The 25,609-nt window shown below is 32.6% G+C and overlaps 1 long non-coding RNA gene across 1 annotated transcript; it reads left to right on the top strand.

Moving 5' to 3' along the window:
- The first annotated feature begins 11,097 nt into the window (after nt 1–11,097).
- Nucleotides 11,098–12,578, top strand: LOC139873197 (uncharacterized). The gene is made up of 3 exons (XR_011767288.1): nt 11,098–11,255; nt 11,747–11,802; nt 12,553–12,578. It is a non-coding gene; the product is annotated as an uncharacterized lncRNA (long non-coding RNA).
- The last annotated feature ends 13,031 nt before the right edge of the window (nt 12,579–25,609 follow it).

Raw genomic sequence — 25,609 nt, 5'->3', positions numbered from 1 at the left:
AAATTATACTAATTATGATGCGACAATTATATTACTAAATGGTAATTAGTAAAATAGTAACTTTTAATAAAACTATATATTTAGAATTTTGTTTTGAGTAATTATAATATAAAATTATTTAAATTAACTAAATGACAAGTTTTAATTATACTAAAATAAATTATTAGGAATAAAATTAATTAACTAATTATAAACTAGTTACAAATTGTAAATTTATAATAATTAATACTGATTATTAGGATTAAAACATGTATTAAAGTTAATTTATAATAACTAATAATAATTATATAGTAATAACCTAAATATAAATAATTAAATAACTAAACCCTAATTTTACCCTAACTGGTACTGTAGCCGCGTTATTACCTTACGCGTTTCGCGTATTTATACGCGTATCGCGTATACCTTTAAACCTTACGCGAATTGTGTGATTCTGATCGTACAGTTTGATTTATAGGCGTACGCGTTTCGTGTAATTATACACGTTTCGCGTATGACTTATACGATGTGACAAAACTAACTGTTACGGATTTAAATGTTTTTATGTATTGTTTTTATATTTTAAAATAATAATTCGTAAATAATGATAATAATACTTTTACAAGAAATAATAATGGGATAAAATGGGAGTATTTACTTAAATGTGTCACCCCTAGGTCCATGGATTGTTTTAAGTTTACGCCCTATTTAAAATGTTCTAGTATCAAACTTTATATTTTTCTTTCGAATAAATATAAGGTTACAACTTAACTAAATAAAATCTAATTTTCATCGGATTCTTTTTAGAAAGCTACTATTCCCCAAGTATTTAAATTGAGACCTAGCCTAGTTTTGACTTTCGCCAATACCCAAATTATAACGGTTTCCCTTTTTACAATTTCACTATCATATAATTATTGATATTACCCAAACCACCGAAGTTTATTTCTAAATTGGTGTTAATAACTTATCCATAAATTCGTCTAGATCATTTTTAATGTTGAAGCTTAATTTATGTAAATAAAAACAACTTTCGTTATTTAAATTTAATAAATTAAGTGGCAAGGGTTAAATACCTAATTACACAATAATGGTTCTTTTAACTAGGCTCAATATTAAAAATACTAAAGTTACATTTTAACTTTTACAATTGATAACAATCCATTTCACTAGGGGCTCTACATCTAAGCAAACACTAAGGAAATTTAGCTATTCATTACACTAAGGTAAACATAAAAATATAGATATGCAAACATAATAACAACGATAATTTTAACAGAGTAAACTTACTAAAAATTCTTCACTTTCATTAACTTCAAATGGTAGAAAATTACAATAATAACACCCTTTTCACGAACAATACACCCTTAATATTTGAAACTAATCCTAATATTTGAACTTTGAAACTGAAATGGAAATAATACAGAACAATAACATGTATGTATATTAATTTGTGTGTAGTCTCTGTCCTCTTTTAATGTGTCTCCTGCACTTCGTATTTATCATTGAGATATTAGGTATAGTTGGTCAAAAAGCCCCATTTGCTGTTAGCACTAGACAAAAGAATTGTTTTAAAAATCAAAAGCCAGCCGCCCCATTCTTTTGTTCTGGAACTTGTCTGGCCTAACATTACGCGTTTCGTGTAGGCTTACACGATTCGCGTAAGACCAACAGGCTACACGTTTCGTGTAGAGTTACACAATTCGTGTATGAGTTAATGGCAGTTTTCTTTATTTTTCTTTTTCGTTTGTTCTTTGTTGATCCCGTATCGATGTGTACCATTTTGGACGACTTGTGTAACCTTTTTCTTCAGTCTTCTTCGTTCTTGAATTCGGATAAACATTTTCTCGATATATATTTGATTTAAACTCATCGTTTATCGTTGTTTCTTCAAATAGCAAGCTCTTGTCCACTTTTGTCGTTTTTCTTGAATATTATACGTTGAATGTCTTTTTAAATGATAAAAGCTGATGAAATATAACTGATATTGCGTCGAATAATATGTATGTTTAGAGCAATATCAAATGATAATGACAATGTGTAATGGGTGACATTTCATAGTGAATATGATTTTGGTTATTTGTTAAAGGTTTGACTTGTAAGAGTTTACATGAAACACAAGCTGATTTCTTTAACTATCAATATGTATATTTTGACTATTTACAACATAAAGCATCTGATGAAGTTTGGTAATAGTTTCATGGAGGGTTGAATAAGCTTGCTGAACTGTCGGAAGTAGGAAGAATTGGGATTTTTCATCAGGCTGGTTCCGATAGTTTGCTTACTTTATGTACGTTCAGGAAGTTGAAAGAAAACTTCAACTCAACTGGGTTGTGAGAAATGGTAGAAATCTGATTTGAATTTTTCTTCTAACAAGATATGTTGTTGGTAGACATATTAGTAATATCTGGATGGATCTGATGGTGTAAAATAAGGAGTTTGTACTATTTAAAAATTAAAAGAAAGAAAAAGAAAAAAATATATTTCTAAAGTGAAGAAAGAGAGTTAAAAAGAAGAAGGTGAAGAAAAATGACGTTTATACTCTCACATGCTAGGCATGTGAAGTAACTTAACGACTTTTCGGACTGCCGTTAGGCAATTGGACCCCCATGAATCGCATGCATAGCACAATGACCCCTCAAGTCAAAAAATTCTTTTGGACTCCGGTTGTACTTTTGAACATACCACAGGGACCCCCATGTAATTTTGTCTACAATAAACAAAAAAAATATCAAAAAAATATAATAATAAATTATAAATTATTTTAATAATAAATTAGACAAAATAGGATGAAAATTCAATGGAGCCTCCAATTTTTTTTAAGATAATTATATTTTAATGGCACTTTATTGTTTGTTTACATAAAAACCATAAATTTTTAAAATATATGAAGTCATATTCTTAAATTTAGTGGTATGCTACTGATATTGCTCAAAATATACATATTTATCTTCGCAATATCTCCCTACTTTCGTGGCATTTCGATACGGGTTGTGATAATTAGTGAGCGGTTTGTGGTATTTAGTCGTTTCGGGACAAAAGTGGTCTAAAGGTTCGTATTTATGCTAAGATATCAACCCTTGGGCCAAAGGAATGAACCAAGTGAAGTTTTGGAGTGAAAATGAAATTCCAGGGTCAAAAGCAGCGCTTCTAAGATCAAAAGCGGCGCTCCTATGTGCTAAAATGAGAGTTAAAAAGATCAGTAGACAAAAGCGCCGCTCCAGCACAAAAGCGTCGCTCCTATGTGCCAAAAGCGCCGCTCATATCCTCCCAAAATCGCCGCTCCTGACGCTGATTCAGCCAAAAAATTCAGCCCACCCATAAAAGCATATTTGGGGTTTTTGAGTGAGAGAGCTGCGATTGGGGTCCGAAATGGAACCCTAAAAGGGTCCATTTCATCATTCTATCAAGATCAAAGCTCAATTGATGATCCAACTTGAAGATTAGTGAAGCTAAATGCTAGATCTACATCATCCATTCTCCATTTTGTAATTTTCTTTCCATTTTAGCACTTGTTCTTATTTTCTCTACTTGTAATGATGAATACTAGTTGTTTCTTTGATTTTGTTCTTGTTTATCTCATGATGTTAGCTTAAATTTGTTTGTGTTTACTTATCTATGAATCTCTAATGTATCTATTTGCCCTAAATCAATTAAATAAAGTTGTTTTTGAATGAAATACATGAGCTATGTTATTGTGTTAGCTATGATGTCCATTGCTATGATTTGATTTAGGTTTTACTTTGATTATATAGATTGAGTAGCTCTCTTAGTGATTTGAGAAGTAAATCAATTTGTGCTTCAACACCTTAGGTGATCTAGACAACTAGAATAAGGATTTCAAGTGATTGTGTTCTTAGTCTATGTTGGTTTTCAATTGACCTTTGTTCAACATAGTGGTGTTTGATTATCTTAAGTGATTTTGATAGTTGAATGGTTTTAAGTGATTTCTACCCAAGCATAATCTCAATAACCACTTATACTTAACTTGATCTTAGGATACAATGCTTATGTGAGTTTGCAAAAGTATAATTTGATTAAGGTTTGGTAGTAATGCTAAACAACTAATAGTTCAACAACTAATGCGATATCAAATTGATTAAAATAGGGCAATCCAAACATAGAGAGGATTAGGTAAGTGAACACTCTCTTGTTTATTGATTTAAATCTCAATTCTTAATTACTTGTTACTTGTTGCTAGGTATAATTGCTAAGTTTAGGTTTGTTTATTTGAGCAAGTTTAGTTGATAGTTAAATTTCAACCCCCCAATCAAACAAACCCTAGGACAATTAATAGTTTCAATTATTCAACTTATACCACTCTCTTGGGACGAACTTGAAATGGATACTTACATTAAGTGCTGTAATAATCGGGTTCTAAGTGCTAGTTAGTTGTGCGTGCTTATTTGTAATATTTGAATCTTATTGTTTGTTTACCTAAAAACCATAAATTTTTAAAATATATGAAGTCATATTTGTGACAACCCGGAAATTTTTGACCAAATTTAAACTTTAATCTTTATATATTCCCGACACGATAAGCCAAGTTTGTAAGTTGAATCTCAAGAATTTTAAACTGTGTTCATATATTCATTTAACCTCGACCAAATTCCAAAGATTCACGAACCATTATAGGAGCGGATATGATTATATATGTATATATGTATATATTATAACTTGAAAATGTTAACAAGTATTAGACGTATAAAACTTTACATGAACGTTGTTGTTTTAAAATATATTTAAAATAATTATCGACGGAATTAAAAGATAATATCAAATGATTGAATTATCAGATATATTGAATTATGATTACGAGTCCCTATTAGAAGGTCCACTATGATTCAGGAAAATTTTCCTTTTTAACCATATTCGGAAAATGGTAACGTGATTTTACAAATAAAAACAAAGTGTCAACTAACGAGAACTAGACAAGAGTTAGTGAAGATTCCTATTTGACTTTCAATTCATACCTTACAACATTTTCCTCGTGATGTTAATAAGATAACTATTGTAACACCCAAATATTCATGGTACATAGAGTGCAAATGGCGTACATAAATGTATAGTGCATGGCGTAAATTAAAAAGCTCAGGAAACTGCTCAGACCACTGTGCGCGCCGCGCACCACTAAGTGAGCGCACCGCGCACACTGCCAGCGACAGGATTCTATTTTTATGCTTTTTGAGTTTAATGATGGGCATTTTGGTCATTTCACTTGGGGTCGGATCTGTGGCCATATCAACTGGTTTGGATCCAATTGTGGATCAATTTCACATCCATTCATCACTCTTATCTCCAAACCCTAGTGAGAGAAGAGTTTAGAGAGAGAAAGCTTCATTTGGGGAAGAAGGAGTTGGATTCTCACCAAAGCTCGGGTTTTAAAGTTGTTCATCTCGTTCACGGCTACGTTGTGGTAGTTTCAGTAAGTTCAAACTCCGAATTTCATTGGTTGATTTTGGTACTCGAGTTAGAGTTTGAACTTAAAATTGTTAGGAAACCCATTTAAACTCATGAAGCGAGTTTATTGATGCTAGTAATCGGGTTATTGGTTGTTGTTGGTAGATTTTGGGTTGGTGAACAAATTGGCCATGATTAAGACTTGTATTTGGGTATAATCACTAGGATTAGTGATTATGGAAGTGTTAGAACCCATTTTGTGTATTTGAAAGACTAATTTTAGAAATGAGTCAAAATTGGAGTTTTGGTTGATTTTGAGAATGATAAGTGTTTAACACTTAAGATTGGGTTCAATTGGCATAATAAGACCATTTTCACTTGTGTTAGTGATTATTGGTTAGTTTGGGCGCGTTTTGGGTTTGTAAGTGCAATTGGTCGAATTTGCACTAAGGGTCGAATTGAGTTGGTTTGTAAATCCACTCTAAGTGTGTTGTTGTAATTGTGATGATGGAATAGGTATAGCATTTCATCAAGGCGACAAGGTGAGTGGAATGGTTATACATGTGCGTATATAATGTATCTATTTGTAGGGCGGGGGAGGGGCCGGGTATGCGTTGTCTATACCACCAAAGTTAGTGATATATTTCGTTGTACACTAACGATGGATATTTCGTTGTCCAAATTACCCAAGTGTTAGTGATATATTTTGTTGTACACTAACGATGGACATTTCGTTGTCCAAACCGCCAAGAGTTAGTGATATACTTCGTTGTACACTAACGATTGCTTTGAATGGATATTTCGTTGTCCAATCCGACCAAGAGTTAGTGATATATTTCGTTGTACACTAACGATTGCTTTGAACGGATATTTCGTTGTCCAATCCGACCAAGAGTTAGTGATATATTTCGTTGTACACTAACGATTGCTTTGAACGGATATTTCGTTGTCCGAATGGCCTAGGGATTAGTGATATATTTCGTTGTACACTAACGGTTGTTATGAATACCGGTGGGAAATTCGAAGTACCATTCCCTTGTGTAATCGGTTAACCATGGTGACGTGTTGTAGTGTAACATTTTATATTATTCGAGTTATATATATGTTGTTGTGGTGTTAGCTTGTGGTCTTGAAGAATTTAGAGTTATACTTGCGAAGGTATGCTATGTAACTTGCTAGCGTGTATGAGGTATTTGTGTAAGTGTATGCAAGTAGGTATATTATATATGTATATGTATAATTATTGCATTCACTAAGCGTTAGCTTACCCTCTCGTTGTTTACCTTTTTTTATAGATTTGCTTTGGAGACGGTGGCTCGGGTGAGCGCGGGGATCAGTGGACTTGCTTTGGATTTGGATTAGGATTGGGTAGCGTATCCCCAATCTCCATGCTCGGCTTTTATTTTGTGTTAGAAACTGGGGTCGAAAATTATATTTCGTACTTAACTCGTAAAACGGGCCGATGTGGACCCGGTGTCGTAAAACTTGTTTATTATCAAAACGTGTTAGTTTTACTTATTATAATGTGTTGTGAAAACCGTTTGTTCTAATTGTGTCGGGAAGTCGAAGATCTTTTTGCGTGAAACGAACAAGTTGATCAGAACTGTCCAGGCCTCTGTGCGCGCCGCGCACATAGGGTGGTGCGCGCCGCGCACTACACTGAGTATACAATTTTTTTTTTACGCGTATTTGGTTGGTTAACGGGTTGGGATGTTACAAGTGGTATCAGAGCATGGTCTAAGGGATTTAGGTGACTTGAGATAGGTGCCTAGACTTAGACTTTTATGTGTGCGAAATTGTTGTGGGACTTGTAGGATTACGGGTCGGAAAGGGAAATTGGTTAGTGACCTAGTTTATAGGTGGACTAACGTTTATATTAATATGCGGATGTTATTAATATACTAATGTGTTGTTTTGTGTTTATGTTTGTGTTTGAGAAAATCATCGAGCAAGATGGTCGTGGTACTAACGAGTGGATGCGACGTGTTCGCGTATTAGTGACTAGCTATCATTAATATGGGTGCAAATCGTGTCTAACAAGTTATGTAAGACGATTATTGAGCAAGATGGGGCGACGTTGCATGTATGGTTCTATACGTTCATGATCTAATCTTTGCATTTCTTAAAATGGTGACTGGAAATGGGATCGAGACGAATGACGTTGAGTTTAATGCTAGAGTTGAGGCCGCCGTTGCGGAGCAAATGGGTAGGATGTATTCCGATTTTCGAAGTAATGGTGAAATGGAGCGTTGTCGTAAGAGCTTCATGAAGAATAAACCTCCGATATATGACGGGAAACCGGATCCTTTGATAAGCACAACATGGATCTCGGATGCCGAAGGGTGTTTTCGTTCTATTGATTGCCCTCCCGAGAAGAGGACGAGACTCGCTACTAGCTTGTTGCGGGGTAGGGCAAGGGAGTTGTTGGATGGTAAGACTGATATTGTTGGCGGTGAAGCATTTAAGGGGTTATTGTGGGACGATTTTAAGAAGGAATTCTTCGAGGAGTTCCGGACTCGAGCGGATTTGTTGGACTTGCGTAATGAGTTACGAAATATGCAACAAGGTTCTATGGATTTGAATACTCTCAAGACGACCTTTATGGCAAAGGCTCGTGTTTGCCCGGAGTATATTGGGAATGATTGTATGTTGATGGAAGATTTCTGTCGAGCTTTGAATGATGACTTGCGGAACAAAATTAGTATTGGTCAAGTGAACTCGTTCGCGGAGTTATTCACCGTGGCTAGGGGCTTTGAATCGCATTCGCGATCGATAATTGGTGAACCTTTGAGTAAGAGAAGGGTTGATTCGTATGGTGCTCCAAGTAAGAAGGCTAAGGGTGCAAATGTGAGCATGGGAAATGTAGAGAAAGAAATTACGAGTTCTCATGCGCCTAGATGTTTCAATTGTGGTGTTAGGGGCCACAAGCTATGGGAGTGCACGATACCGAGAAGTGATGACGGAATGTGCTACTATTGTCATAAAGAGGGACATCGCAAGCCGGATTGTCTCGAGTTGGCGGCGGCAAATGCCGTAAGGGGACGTTAAGGCACTTTTCGTTTTTAATAAATATGTCCTTTGAATATTTATTGTGTGCCGATGTGTACTGTTTTGTTGAGTGCGTTGTGTTGCGCGTTTTATTGTTATGGGTGAAGTTCCTAATGGAAGTACCCTATAGTGACGTTTGGTTGTCGGGCGAAGGGCGTAAGACTTGGTGCAACCAAGCATTCCTTAATGTTTCGGAAAGCATTTCTACTAAGCCATGGAAATGGGCTTTGGTGTTCGAATGTTAGAGCGTGCTCGCTTTCGTGTTGAAGTTGATGAACCATGAGGTTCATCGGGTGGACGGAACCATTGAGATCAAGTGTTTGGCCTAGATGAATGTTAGTAATGGAGTCTACGGGACGCAACGTTAGGTGCCTCTTTCATACCTACTAGCGTGGTGATCGACTCCGATGGTGTTGCGGTTACATTGTACTTAGGGTACCGGGGAGAAACCCTTAAGTACATGAGTGACTAGGTGGAAATTTGACAAGCTAGAGCAACCGGAGCATTGCAAGGTTTAAGTTGCGAAATTTGTGGTAAACTCTTCGTTTGAAGTGTTTAAGAATAGGTTAAAAACCTTCGTATGCTCAAAGTTGGAGCAAGGTTTGATGACGTGCGTATTAGGAACTATGCAAGACGGGTGTACCTCGTCTCTCTTTTAGGGGTTATGATAATGCAAATGGCGCATTAGTTGTTGGATTAGTGGTCACTCCTTCCATGAGAGTGAGCATGTGTTTATCGTCGGGATTTATTGTTGAAAACGAATCCATGAGAATTCGAGGACTATGACCAATGAGGATATTGGTTGTGTATGTTGATAAGTGGTCGTTCCACGGGATGCTATTGTTCGGTGATGTGGTTACGGAGCGGAGTTCTAAGTGGGGGAGTTTGTACTCTCGCACGAAGGTGTTCTATTGTAGTGATATTTGGACAATGCTCGTAGGGATTCGAAGCTAGTGTTGAGACCTACATTGGTCGATTGTGGTAAAAGTACGATTTGGAATAAATTGTACTTATGGTTTTTGGATTTAAATTATCACCGAGGTGGTGATGTGGTAAATCTCATTGGGAGATAATTTACGCGTTCGACGAGCAAGGTAAGATCCCTCGGTTAAGGAATGTGCGTGCCGGATTCTCTTCTAGGGAATTATTGTTGTGCCTATGCGCAATATGGGTGGTTCTTGGCTTGATTGTGTTAGCCGTTTGGTTACCTTTGGAAATAGCATAATGGGACTTTGAGAAAGGGTACGATGCCTCATTATCGTATACTTTGGGTGGTAGTTACACGATAGCCATTATTGTGTACTACGAGGTGCTTACGTGTATGTGTTTATTTGGGGTTATCTCTAGGTTGATCGCGTTTTACTAACGATAGGTGATGAGTGATATCCAGAAGGATTAGCTCTTAGTTAACCACTCTTGGTTGTGATTGATGGTGAGCGGTTTTCGAAAAGAACCATTACTTGTAGGTTTATGATGTTAATTGACCGTATGAATTGTGCACATAGCCATTTTGTGCACATGGTGGTGAATAATAGCCGATTTTTACTCACACGTTGGTAATAGTGTTGCATAGCCATTTTGGAACACCTCGGGGGTTAGTGTTATATTTCGTTGTACACTAACGGTTGTTGGGAACACCGATGGGAAATCCGAAGTACCATTCCCTTGTATTATTGGTTAATCGTGGTATAACCATATCGGAATGGGAGTACCATTCATGTGTTGTCCACATTCCATATTTATACACATAGCCGTGTTTGTGCGTATGATTGTGAGTAATAGCCGTGTTTTACTCACACGATCTGAACATGTGATGCCTTAGTCGATTTGGACGTTAGCGGTTTTGGTCGCTTGCTTACGATGTACGATAGTTGCGTAATAGCCGTGTTTGCGCACTACGGGGGATGCTAGGGGTAAGTGTTATCCGTAAGGATTCGTTTTTGCTTGGTGTTCATCGTTTGGGTCGTTGACCTTAGGTTGAGACTTGGTTGTTCTTAGCATTGTACTTGGTGAGAGTACGTCCAGGGATTGATATCTCGGTACGAGATTGGTTGAGTTTTCCCGATTGGAGGGATTTAACAAATTCTTGTGCTTGAATTTGTGAATTTTAATAGATCGTGGGTGATGATTTGGTTATTAATGGTAACTCTTAGAGAAGGATTGCCTAGAGAAGTTGGAAGAGTACGTGGCGGTCTCGCGTATTCCAAGTGATCGTTATGGATTTCGGATGTTGTATGTATTGCACGTTTCGGAACGCGTACAAGTATGTTTTTAGTTATTGGAATAATCTTCGGATTAATGCGTAATGTGGTGGAGATCGAATTTGGAACTTATGTTGAGGACCGTGGAGTGTAGATCCGGACGGTTAAGTGACGAGGATCACGAAGACGTGATCGATTCTAAGTGGGGGAGAGTTGTAACACCCAAATATTCATGGTACATAGAGTGCAAATGGCGTACATAAATGTATAGTGCATGGCGTAAATTAAAAAGCTCAGGAAACTGCTCAGACCACTGTGCGCGCCGCGCACCACTAAGTGAGCGCGCCGCGCACACTGCCAGCGACAGGATTCTATTTTTCTGCTTTTTGAGTTTAATGATGGGCATTTTGGTCATTTCACTTGGGGTCGGATCTGTGGCCATATCAAATGGTTTGAATCCAATTGTGGATCAATTTCACATCCATTCATCACTCTTATCTCCAAACCCTAGTGAGAGAAGAGTTTAGAGAGAGAAAGCTTCATTTGGGGAAGAAGGAGTTGGATTCTCACCAAAGCTCGGGTTTTAAAGTTGTTCATCTCGTTCACGGCTACGTTGTGGTAGTTTCGGTAAGTTCAAACTCCGAATTTCATTGGTTGATTTTGGTACTCGAGTTAGAGTTTGAACTTAAAATTGTTAGGAAACCCATTTAAACTCATGAAGTGAGTTTATTGATGCTAGTAATCGGGTTATTGGTTGTTGTTGGTGGATTTTGGGTTGGTGAACAAATTGGCCATGATTAGGACTTGTATTTGGGTTTAATCACTAGGATTAGTGATTATGGAAGTGTTAGAACCCATTTTGTGTATTTGAAAGACTAATTTTGGAAATGAGTCAAAATTGGGGTTTTGGTTGATTTTGAGAATGATAAGTGTTTAACACTTAAGATTGGGTTCAATTGGCATAATAAGACCATTTTCACTTGTGTTAGTGATTATTGGTTAGTTTGGGCGCGTTTTGGGTTTGTAAGTGCAATTGGTCGAATTTGCACTAAGGGTCGAATTGGGTTGGTTTGTAAATCCACTCTAAGTGTGTTGTTGTAATTGTGATGATGGAATAGGTACATTTCATCGGCGAGTTGCGGATTATTCGGTAGCATTTCATCAAGGCGACAAGGTGAGTGGAATGATTATACATGTGCGTATATAATGTATCTATTTGTAGGGCGGGGGAGGGGCCGGGTATGCATTGTCTATACCACCAAAGTTAGTGATATATTTCGTTGTACACTAACGATGGATATTTCGTTGTCCAAATTGCCCAAGAGTTAGTGATATATTTCGTTGTACACTAACGATGGACATTTCGTTGTCCAAACCGCCAAGAGTTAGTGATATACTTCGTTGTACACTAACGATTGCTTTGAATGGTTATTTCGTTGTCCAATCCGACCAAGAGTTAGTGATATATTTCGTTGTACACTAACGATTGCTTTGAACGGATATTTCGTTGTCCAATCCAACCAAGAGTTAGTGATATATTTCGTTATACACTAACTTGCTTTGAACGGATATTTCGTTGTCCGAATGGCCTAGGGATTAGTGATATATTTCGTTGTACACTAACGGTTGTTATGAATACCGGTGGGAAATTCGAAGTACCATTCCCTTGTGTAATCGGTTAACCATGGTGATGTGTTGTAGTGTAACATTTTATATTATTCGAGTTATATATATGTTGTTGTGGTGCTAGCTTGTGGTCTTGAAGAATTTAGAGTTATACTTGCGAAGGTATGCTATGTAACTTGCTAGCGTGTATGAGGTATTTGTGTAAGTGTATGCAAGTAGGTATATTATATATGTATATGTATAATTATTGCATTCACTAAGCGTTAGCTTACCCTCTCGTTGTTTACCTTTTTTATAGATTTGCTTTGGAGACGGTGGCTCGGGTGAGCACGGGGATTAGTGCACTTGCTTTGGATTTGGATTAGGATTGGGTAGCGTATCCCCAATCGCCATGCTCGGCTTTTTATTTTGTGTTAGAAACTGGGGTCGAAAATTGTATTTCGTACTTAACTCGTAAAACGGGCCGATGTAGACCCGGTGTCGTAAAACTTGTTTATAATCAAAACGTGTTAGTTTTACTTATTATAATGTGTTGTGAAAACCGTTTGGTCTAATTGTGTCGGGAAGTCGAAGATCTTTTTGCGTGAAACGAACAAGTTGATCAGAACTGTCCAGGCCTCTGTGCGCGCCGCGCACAGAGGGTGGTGCGCGCCGCGCACTACACTGAGTATACAAAAAAATTTTTTTACGCGTATTTGGTTGGTTAACGGGTTGGGATGTTACAACTATTATGACTATCATTTTAAAGTTGGAATGTGGAATGTAAATAACTTAGACATTGGGTATCGACATTTTACATTAAGGTGATTTCGTACGTTTGTCTAACCTTTGGATTTTATATCACGTTGCACCAACAAACATTAAAAACTTGAAACCTATGAAAAGTATATTTAATCTTACTTCTCTAAAATGTTTTACGATATACCAACTTCTTCTAATATAATCTTTTTAGTAAAATGATTCTTAAATATACTTAGTTTGGAAAAACAAAGTTTTCATATTTATTTAATATTGTTTCAAATGAACAAAAACAATTTTTAAAGAACTTTATTAGTGAAACGTTTTATAATATAAATTGTTCATAAGTTTTAAGAAACTTAATTAAAGCTTTGTTTCATAAATTATATATATATATATATATATATATATATATATATATATATATATATATATATATATATATATATATATATATATATATATATATATATATATATATATATATATATATATATTGTTTCAAAAACGTAAAACGTGATACGATATAATATTTTCTATTACTTAAACGTTTTGAACTTTGAAATATAATTAGATAGATATTTCAATTATATATAAGATATACAAAATTATATTCTTAAGTAAAAATATATATATATTTTACAAACGCGTTAATGTATAATTTAAAACGTTTCAATATTATTAAACGTATTTTAATAAGCAAGCGAGACTTTGATTTATAGAAGCAAATGACCACAACACTCAAATGCATAAGTTATACTTCGTGTAATATTGTTTGTTAGTGATTTAAGACTATATTTTGATAAGGGTACGAGTCACTAAACGTAAAATGCTAGTTTTCTCAGCGAACGAAACGTCATTCGAAAAACCGAAAGTGGGACATGAGTCGAGTGACAACGTACGAGAATTTGGAACAAAAATTACATTTTTACAATGAACGTAAATATAATATAATATATAAGTAATTATATAAATTAAATATAATATATATATAATAATATTAAAAGTGTCGGCAGCAAGTTAGAAGTGCATATGAGCTGGGATATTAGTGCATGCGAACGCATGCATTTCTCAAGGAGCCCCCATGTGATCGCATGGGGGATTTGGTGAGGTGAAGTCCTTAAAGCTCGCTCGATCTGGTTTCATTCTCATTTTCATTATCCATCTACCTATCTCTGTATATTACTCCGTATCATTTACTTATTTATTTTATTTATTTATTAATTTTATTACTAAATATTATTATGATATTAATATAAGTAGTATTATTATTATTAGTATTAGTATTATACATAAAATACTACGACAAAAGGTGCGCGCGAGTTATTTCAAAACACGTTTTATGAGTAGGATAAGGCTAAGGAAATTATGGGTTATAGCTATGGAGGTGATGGGTATGGATCAGGGGTATAGCTCGTGAGGCCAATCTAGTGTTTATCGTCTTCGTTGCGTCTACGTACCTTTCCTACAATATTGAATCTCAATATTGATACGTGAGCACTCATAACTTAACTTTTACATACTAATAGTGTATCCCTGACTAGTGCTCGAGTATATAAGATTATGCATGCTTGTACTTTTAATATTGCCATTAGATAGGATATGTTGAATCTTGAATTAGTTACATATGCGGTTGATGTGACGACCCGGAAATTTCCGACCAAATTTAAACTTTATATTATTATGATTTCGACACGATAAGCAAAGTTTGTAATATCGAGTCTAAAAATTTTGAACTATTATCATGAGATCATTTGATCTTTGACTGTCTTCGACGATTCACGAACTATTGTATGTAAGCAAATATGTAAATATATATATATATATATATATATATATATATATGAATTCTATATATAAGTAATAGTATATATATTGTAATATATATATATATATATATATATATATATATATATATATATATATATATATATATATATATATATAATTAGTAAGTATGATATAATTAATAAATTGTAATATTACTACATTAAATATAAGTTGAAATATAGTTGTTATAGTAATTACTTTCTTTATTATTATTAGTACTAATGTTAATATTAATAATTAATATTAGTGTTAGTTATATTATTATAGATAATATATAGATATGAATTTTAACACATTTAAATTGTTATCTTTACTAATAATATTATTATTACCTTCAAATATTAAATCTTAATATCAGTGTCATTATTATTAATATATATAATATGAAATTTGACATATTTAATTATTGATATTATCATTATCATCCTTAATATCATAATTAGTAGAAAAATTGTAACTTTAGTTATTATCATGATTATTATTATTATTATTATTATGAATACTAACAAATATCTTTTTATTTAAAATTTATTAATATCCTTATTTAATTACCTTTTTTCATTATTTTATTATTATTAGTATTATTTTGAAATTACTATTATTAATAATATTATTAATTCTATTATTAGTAAATCTATTATTATTAATATATTTATATTTATTATTTAATAAATCAAAGATCTAATAATACAGATGAATGAATGAAATCTTTTTCGAGTCTTTTTCCCTACTTTTTGAATTATCTTATTGATTGAATTATGTCTCTAATCATACCCGTGAATGGGTTGAATTATTAAAAACCCTATGAGTGATTTGATCATTATTTCAAATATGAAAATATACACATGCACATTAGATATAGATAGACTCATATATCTTCTCCTCCATCTTCTAGTGTTCTTCTTCTCCTGAGACAACCGGTCACCATCGGCCTCCACATTACAACCACCATCGACGACCACTGCAACTTTCCACTGCTAATATTCCTTTTTGGTTTACTCGTGATCAAATTGCAAACCGAGAACCACATCATTTAGAAATTGGTTGGAGCATGGGTGTACATATACGGAATATAGTGTAACAAGTTAACTAAATTACAAACACCTACTAATATCACTCGTGGAAGAAATCTCACAACTCGAGCACCTATTACAATCACTTTGATCACCACTCTATGACCACTCTCATCCGTCAACACCCCAGCCCATTGCATCACCGGTATCGCCACCTTCACCTCACCATTGAATACTCCAATACCACATAACTTTCACCATCGAGCTTCACCATTTTCCATCACAACCTTTCGCCACCTTTGAAAACTCACCTCAAACCCAAGAATCGAATAGCAATCTTCTTTCTATTCTTCTGTTACAGATAACCACCATGGTTTCACCCTTTTCATTTGAATCACTCATTTCACCACCTTCCTTCTCCTTTTCTTTTTCGTAAACAAACCAACATCACCACCAAAACTTTTGGGACTGCTCTTTCTGTGGATTAAATACGAGAAAAATAAGGAGGTCGAGTTACATAAAGTAACGAAATGAGTTGATTATGCTCACAATTTAAAGGTGACAACTTGGATATATAGAGTATATTATACAAGGTTTCTTTTTTTTTTTTTTTATTATTCAAGTGGAACAAAGCTAGTCCCATGGTAGACAAATTTCTTGATTGATCCTTTATAAATTATAAAATGATGAGATACCATTAAAAAGAAGGTACGAGGTTAATGATTGTGCCACTCCACTTTTACGTCCCACTATTTTTAAATCCAAGTTAAATGAGTGAAGTAGTGGCTATATGTTGGGCATTTACAATTGGTTGCTTTATAAATAATTTTTTTTTCATATAGCCGAAACACAGCAAAGCTTCAGAGTAAAGTACATCAATTATAGGCCGAGAGTTTTTATTTATTTATTTGGATATTGGGCTGAGAGTTTATATTCTTCCTGTTGGGCCGAAATTTTGTACTTCCTGTTGGGCCGAAACTAGTTGGGCCGTGAAGTTTGACAATGGGCCGAGTTTGTTTAGTTGTGAGGTTGAAAAATAAAACTGATGATGATATGATAAAATGTCATGATAACGAAGTTAGATAATTGATGACGGATATGATTATGATATTAGAAGTTAGATATGGTGACGATAGGATGATTAAGATGATGATGATAGTTAGAGTATTATGATGATAAGGGTTACGGTATTGCTAATGATAAAATAATTATGAGGATCATTAAGATGATGAGATGAGATGAGATTGGTGATGTTATATAATTGATGGTGAAGAAAATAAGTAGGATTTGATAATTTTGTGTTTGATATGAAGATTAAACGCGAGATTCACGATGATAATTTGATTATGATAACTTGATGCTGATAAAGAATAGATGATGATAATTAGGAAACAAATAAATATAGGTTATATAGTTTTTAGGCGATGATAAGAATGTAAATACATAATCAGAGGGAGGGTCTGGGAATGTGATAGGTGAACGATAGGTCGCGAGTTCGAGCTGGGCTGTGGCTATTATTTTTTTTCTTTAAGAAGAAGAGAAGAGAAATAATGGGTTAATTATGTTTGAAAATGGAATTAAACAAGAAAAGTAGGCTGGATCAGCTGGTCTAAGGGAATGTCAAGATAGCGGGACGTCGCGGGTTCAAACCCGGACTTGAGAAAATTTTTTAAGGGATACTTCTTTGAGGTAGTTTACTTACTACTTATTATTATTATTATTATTATTATTATTATTATTATTATTATTATTATTATTATTATTATTATTATTATTAACATTATTTTATTAAATAAATATTAGATACATAAAAATATATATTTGATACATAATATAATTATATTAGTATTACATAAGATTATAGAATGAAAATAGTGACATTAATTATATAAATATTACCTATAACAAATTACTGATTTTTGATATAATACTAACTACTTGTATACATATGTTAATATAACTATAAATAGTAATTATTTTACAAAATAAATATATGTAACACATAATTGAAGATATAATATATATATATATATATATATATATATATATATATATATATATATATATATATATATATATATATATATATATTAAATAGAATTGAGAATGATTATTATATAATTAAAACACTTAAATAAATAGCACATAATTAATAAATGGAATTATGTGATTATATATTTAATATATATTACTGATATAGGTTCGTGAATCTGAGGCCAACCCTGTACTTGTTCAATGTTGTCATATGTATTTTTACTACAAAATATAGTATTGTGAGTTTCATTTGCCTTTTTACCCTTTATATTTTTGGGCTGAGAATACATGCGTAATTTTTATAAATGTTTTACGAAATAGACACAAGTAATTGAAACTACATTATATGGGTGAATGATCGAAGCTGAATATGCCCCTTTTACTTGGTAACCTAAGAATTAGTAAACCAGTCTACTAATTGACGCGAATCCTAAAGATAGATCTATTGGGCCTAACGAACCCCATCCGTTGTAGCGGATGCTTTAGTACTTCGATGTTGTTTTATCATGTCCGAAGGATTTCCCGGAATGATAGGGGATATTCTTATATGCATCTTGTTAATGTCGGTTACCAGGTGTTCAATCCATATGAATGATATTTTTGTCTCTATGCGTGGGACGTATATTTATGAGAAATGGAAATGAAAATCTTGTGGTCTATTAAAATTATGAAATAATTATTTATGATAAACTAATGAACTCACCAGCCTTTTGGTTGACACTTGAAAGCATGTTTATTCTCAGGTATTAAAGAAATCTTCCGCTGTGCATTTACTCATTTTAAAGATATTACTTGGAGTCATTCATGGCATATTTCAAAAGACGTTGCATTCGAGTCATTGAGTTCATTAAGATTATTATTAAGTCAATTATAGTTGGATATATTATGAAATGGTATGCATGCCGTCAACTTTAGATGTAAAGAAAGTTCGTCTTTTAAAAATGAATGCAATGTTTGTAAAATGTATCATATAGAGGTCAAGTACCTCGCGATGTAATCATATGTTATTGTATTCGTCCTTATGGATTAGGGCGGGTCGTATCAGTTGAGATAAAGTATAAGATATGCATGTCATTGGAAAGCTAGCGAAAAATTAAGAACTTTTCATTTAGATATTGAATGGTTTCGATGAACAGATTTGGAGTTATAGTCAATTGAAATTTGGTATTATTATTAAAAATGATTAATATTATCGTTGTTATTATCGTCGTTCTAGTTTTATTTTATTGTTATTATTATTATTATCTTTATCAATAAAAGGAATTATCATTAAAAATTGTTATTTTTATTATTTTTACTATCGTTATTATCGTTAAAGTTATAATTAGTATTATTATTATTATTATTATTATTATTACTATTATTAATATATATATCATTATTTAAAAATGGTTATTGTTATTTTTGTTATTATTATTATTATCATTAAAATAGATATTAGTATTATTAATAATATCATAGTAATTATCATTATTAGTATTATTGTAATTAAAATTAATATTAGTAACACCTAATTCTTTTGATTACTATTATTATCAGTATTATGAACACGATATAAAAGACGATTAAAAGCTATTAAATGAAACGATTAGGAAATAATGAGTATGAGTGTTATGATGAAATTAAAATATTATAAGATATTGATTTAGATAAAATTATCGTTCTTATTATTTTTATCATTACTATTATTATTAAAAGTATCGTTAGTATTAAAACTATCATTTTAACAAAAATTATCATTTTAATAGAAATGTCATTGTTATTATAAAATATCATTATTATTATCATTTTAAATAGAATTATTATTTTAAAAATAGTATTAAAAAGTATCGTAAATATTAAAGTTATCATAATTAGAATTATCATTTTATCATAATATCATTTTTTGTAATTATAAATATTGATATTTTATTAATAGAATAATAATAATTATTATTACAAAATAATACAACTTTTACTTATTATTATTATAAGATATTATTTTATCAAATAAATATGTAATACAAAGATATTTTATTACACGTAATATAATTACATAAATAATACCTATCATTATATTTCTATGATATTAAATGAACTTTATAAATTTATTTACTTAAGATATATGAAAGTATATTTTTATATATGAAGCGTCCCGTTCATATCGAATATAAACGTCACATACTCATTGGTGTCATTGCGAGGTATTGACCTCTATATGTGACATTTTTTAAAATCTGCATACGTTTTTATAATACAAAAAATAACCTTTATTATAATCAAAGGTTCAAACAGTATAATAATGATTATCGTTTAGCGATAATCTTAGTTTTACAAACTTTACATTTGATAATAACAATACGATTTCCAACATATTTCACATTACAAATCTTCCGATATGCAGTTTTATTTTTGACACAAATATGCATACTCCAAATCCTGCTTAAATTCGGCATAATGCAGCGGAAGCTTTTAATTATCACCTGAGAATAAACATGCTTAAAACGTCAACATAAAGTTGGTGAGATATAGGTTTAATGCTAGCAGCGTTATAAATATAGACCATAAGATTTAATATACATAAACGTTTTAATAAAAATATTCTAAGTGGTTGAGCACTTGATAACCATACTTAACATTTAATCAACGTCGCATATTCCCTTTATTATGAAATCTCACTACACCGTACCAAGTGTAGTTACCGAAATGAAGTACTGTGCAACCGTTGAATACTGGTCGTCCAGTCCGGTTGGGGTTGTCAGGCCCGATAGATCTATCAACAGGATTCGCGTTTACAATACCTCATGTAAATAGTAGTTACCAAGTTACAGGGAAGTATGCCAGTGGTACAACTCAACGTAGAATATATATTTTTAATCACTTGTGTCCATAACGTAAATCATAAAATGCATGTATTCTCATCCCGAAATATTTAGAGTTTAAAAGTGGGACTATATACTCACTTTTGCCTTGAAGGTAATAAACACGACTTGGTCTCCGATTGATATCACGAACCTAACCATATATATAATATATTAACATATTTTATTTTCAAATAATCGTTACATATATACTTATAATACTTTTAATATCTATTAGTCCGTAGTTAGCAGTCCGATGTTAGTGGTCCACAATTAGTTGCTCAATAAAATAAATAAAGACCCCATCGTTTTCGTATTGATCACAATTAATCTCGACCCATGGTACCATGTTGTCAAATGACGTGTTGCGTACATAAAGTACCGTGTTTTCAAATGACGTGTTGCGTACAATCATGAGGTCTTATAATTAATCTTCTCGTGTTGTTTACGGGTGGTCCTGAAATATATAAAATCAAATCATAAGTAAATATATATAAAATATCATAGTTTCTTCAATATAACTCCGTTTTTGTTGGTTCAACTTGCCACTTCCTTGGATCGAGTCATTATTTATGAATATGAACTGTAAATACCTTAGTTTGCATTCAAAATCACAGGTTATAGGTCAAACTTTGGTGAATCTTATGAAAGTGATCATTTCTGTTGTAAAAACAACATCTAGATGATCATTTTTACAAAAATACTTACACTTTGAGTTACACCATGAGATTTTTATATATTAACATATTCATAAGAAATATCATTTTTCCAGAATATAAACTTCCAATTCAAAGTTCAAGATGGTTTTTAATTATCCAACCCAAAACAGCCCCCGGTTGCACTCCGACGACGTAGATTCAGTTTTAAGGTGTTCTTTGTAAAAACAAGGTTTATATTGTTAAGTTAGCATATCATTATGATATATTACAGGTCATGTTTTAAAAGCCAAGTTAGAAGGATCTATTTAGTTTGCGAACAAGTTTGAAATCATTCAAACTATGTTCTTGTTATTAAAATTTTATAACACAAAATAAGATAGCTATATGAATATGAATTGAATAAGATTATGAACAAGGTTACTACCTCAAGTTACTTGGACAAAGTTACTGCAAGAGATAAGAAATAATCTTGGAATCAAAGAGTTGTGGAGTTAGATCAAAAGGTTGGAAGTAAACTTGTATACTTGGAAGGATTATTGAAGTGTTCTTGAAAGGAATTTCTTATGATGATTAAGGCTTGTTTTTGAAGCTGGATCTTCATGGTTACTTGCTGAATTGATGTGGGTTTCTTATGGCTTGTAAGTAGGTGAGTTAGAGGGTAATTTGGAAGTAAGAATGGTGAGCTAAAAATGAAATGGGTGAAGCCCTTAAAAACGTGAATGGGGGGGGGGGGACAAGGACAAGTTTTTAGTTTGTTATTTTGTATAAAAATCTATGCTAGCTTCCAATCCCTAATTACCTCATATCTAGGGCAGTAATAATGTTGATTAGGATATTGATTTGATATGTATATACTAATAGTAAATACGTATAGAAGCTGGGTATGATACTGGTACATATACCTTAGATATACGTATAGAAATCTTGAGAAATCGGAACGAGAATTCAAATATAGCTATCTTTTGTGAATATACTTATATTGTTTTATGTATTTAAGTCCTTTAAAAGTGATTAAATACATATTTATACGATACTTGTATAAGCATTATAGGTTACAAGTATATATGTTAAAGAACGTTACGTATAGTTATCGTTTTGAAAACTTAAGTTAGTAGTCTCAAAGTATACTTATAACTCAGTGTTATTGGTACACAATGAGATGTTAAACCATCCTTAGATCATGTTAAATATATATAAATACATATATATACACAAACGTATAATTATCGTATGTTATATAGTTCGTGATATCATCAGTCAAATTGGACGGTCAAACGTTGTGTAAAACTCTTTTCAAAAACATAAGTCTCAACAATTTAGATTGCTTATTATGTTGGTAATGTTTAATTTATGTAAATATTAATCTTATATGTATAAAACGATCGGAAAAATCCGGGTCGTTACAGTACCTACCCGTTAAATAAATTTCGTCCCGAAATTTTAAAGTTGTACCTATTTTGCGTTCTCGGGAAACAAATGTGGGTACTTTTGTTTCATCTGATCCTCTCATTCCCAAGTAAACTCGGGACTCCTTCGTGCATTCCAACGAACCTTAACGATTGGTATGTTGCTGATGATGTAGCGTGAGGGTACGAAATAGTATTATTTTTAATACAAAATACTACAAAATATGACATAAGTTTTATTAATTTACGGATGGGATATACCTAAACCTTGCTACAACACTTATAGGCAGTGTACCTAATCGTAGAGTAGTGTAGTTTTTAGTAAGTCCGGTTCGTTCCACAGGGAGCTGGTGATACTTACTATATTTTTAACAACTATATTTATACAAAATATATATAATTATATAAGTAGTAATATTATTATAAAGGGGGGTTTTTTTTACCGTTTAATGACCGGTTTGTCGATTTTAAAACTTTAGTCGCAGTTAAAACTAAATGTAAAATAATAAATAAATACAAGACTTAATTTAAAGCGTAAAGTAAATAACGATAATGAAATTGCGAATAATAAAAGTGCGATAAAATAAACTTGCGATAATTAAAAAGTATGATAATTAAAAGTGCAATTAAATATAATAACAATAAATAAAAGTGTTATAATTAGAAGCGCAATTAAATATAAAATAAAAGAAATTAAATATGAAATAAAAGAATTATGCTTATTTAAACTTCCGTAATCATGATGTTTGACGTGTTGATTTTAGTTTTATGCCCATGGGTTAATTGTCCTTTGTCCTGGATTATTTAATATGTCCGTCTGGTTTTTGTCCATAACAGTCCATCAGTCATAAATATAAAGTGCGAGTGTCCTCGTCAAATTATTCTTATACCCGAAGTTAAATATTCCAACTAATTGGGGACTTAAACTGTAACAAGATTTTAATACTTTGTTTAGTAATTACACCAGGATGTCGACTGAGTGTAACCCAAGGTTTTAATATTTTGTTATCAATTATACCAAGTGTCCTTGTACATAATTTCACACCTGTTTTAATTATTCTAGTGGCTATTAATCCATTCCCGTGTCCGGTTAGATGAACGATTATTCGTACATATAAATACCCCGCCCATCGTGTCCGATTGAGTGTATATGGTAATTTATAGGGACGCCCAATTGTAAATCTTTATATTAACATTAACAAACTATCATTTAGTTAAACAAATATAAAGCCCATTAATAGCCCATAGTCTAATTTCCACAAGTGTCGTTCTTTTGTCCAAACCCCAATTATGGTACAAAGCCCAATTACCCAATTTTAGTAATTAGCCCAACATCATGATTACTTCGGATTAAATAAGCATAATAATAACTTAGCTACGAGACATTAATGTAAAAAGGTTGAACATAACTTACAATGATTAAAAATAGCGTAGCGTTACACGGACAGAATTTCGACTTACACACTCAAACGATCTCTATCATAAATCTTATTATTATCATAATTTAAAATTAAAATTAAGATTATTGTTATATCTTATTAAGTTAACATTATGATAGAGATATAGAATATAGATATTGATAATTGATATTGATAATAGATAGATGGATCGATATATAGATAGAAATATGATAGAAAAAGGTATCCCTATATCGATCGAATTACATAGCCTTTTATAGGCAAATTATAAATTTGAATTTTCATTTATGACCCCTGAACTATGCTCAATTAACAACTTTTTATTATTTAATATTATTCTTATTATGAATTATTTAAATATTATATTTTATTCTTGTGCATAGTTGACTCGTAATTTTTACACCGTTGCGTCGAGCGTTGAGAGTTGGTTCATGCCTCGGTTCCGGATTTTCGAACGTCCTTTCGTACAATTTTATATCGTGTACTTTGCGTTTTCTAACTTGTACTCTTGTCATTTTTAGACGTTCTTCATCAATAATTTGAACCTTTTTGATTGTATCTTGTACTTTTTAGCTTTTTGGACCTTTTTGTCTTCAAATCGTCGTTTTCACCTTTTGTCTTCGCACTTATTTAAAATAAACGAATATTACTTGAAAATGGAACAATTGCAACTAAAATCTTGTCTTTCTTGGGGGATAATGCTATGAAATATATGTTCCTTTTTAGCCTTATCAATATCCCCACACTTGAGCGTTGCTTGTCCTCAAGCAATATAGTCTTGAAATAAAAACATACAAATCACTTCTTTATTCTTCACACTTTATACATCAGTGATTTTGATATGGTGGTATAAACAATGATAGTAACGATATGGTTAAAGGTGGGTGTGTCATCCACAGTTGCCTTGGGTTTAGGTCAACGACACTTGCAATCAAATAGCCAATTTACTTTCGGTTTCCAAAGCAAAGTGCACATTTGAAAGGCGGTTTACAGTCCCACATGACTATAAAAATTTAGATCCTTTAAGGAAATTGGATCTTTATGAAAACATTTGATCTTTTAAAAATTCAAGCTAGATTTTACCCTAGACAAGTTTTCTGATTTGATCCATCATCGGTGTTGCAAAATATATTTGTGGATCAATATTTTGGCTAAAACTTTTAGGTTCGTGTAATCCACTGCTATCCCGGTATCGAATAGCACACATCCAGTTTACTTGTTCCGTATATTACCTTTCGGTAAACTACCGTCCGGTTGTAAAGGAAAGCGATGAACAAGAAACTGTTAAGGCAATGTCCCGTGACATGCAGATGATTATGGTCTTTTAACGTGTCGGATGCTAGAACTATCCTTGGTAGGAGCGATAGTAAAGATCATCCTATGATTTTTCGGTCTAGCACAAGGTCCTGTCTCCGAC

The sequence above is a fragment of the Rutidosis leptorrhynchoides genome, chromosome 1 (assembly GCF_046630445.1).
Source record: "Rutidosis leptorrhynchoides isolate AG116_Rl617_1_P2 chromosome 1, CSIRO_AGI_Rlap_v1, whole genome shotgun sequence".
Lineage (NCBI taxonomy): Eukaryota > Viridiplantae > Streptophyta > Magnoliopsida > Asterales > Asteraceae > Rutidosis > Rutidosis leptorrhynchoides.
Note: the sequence above shows the minus strand (reverse complement) of the source record. Positions and strands in the feature narration are given on the sequence as shown.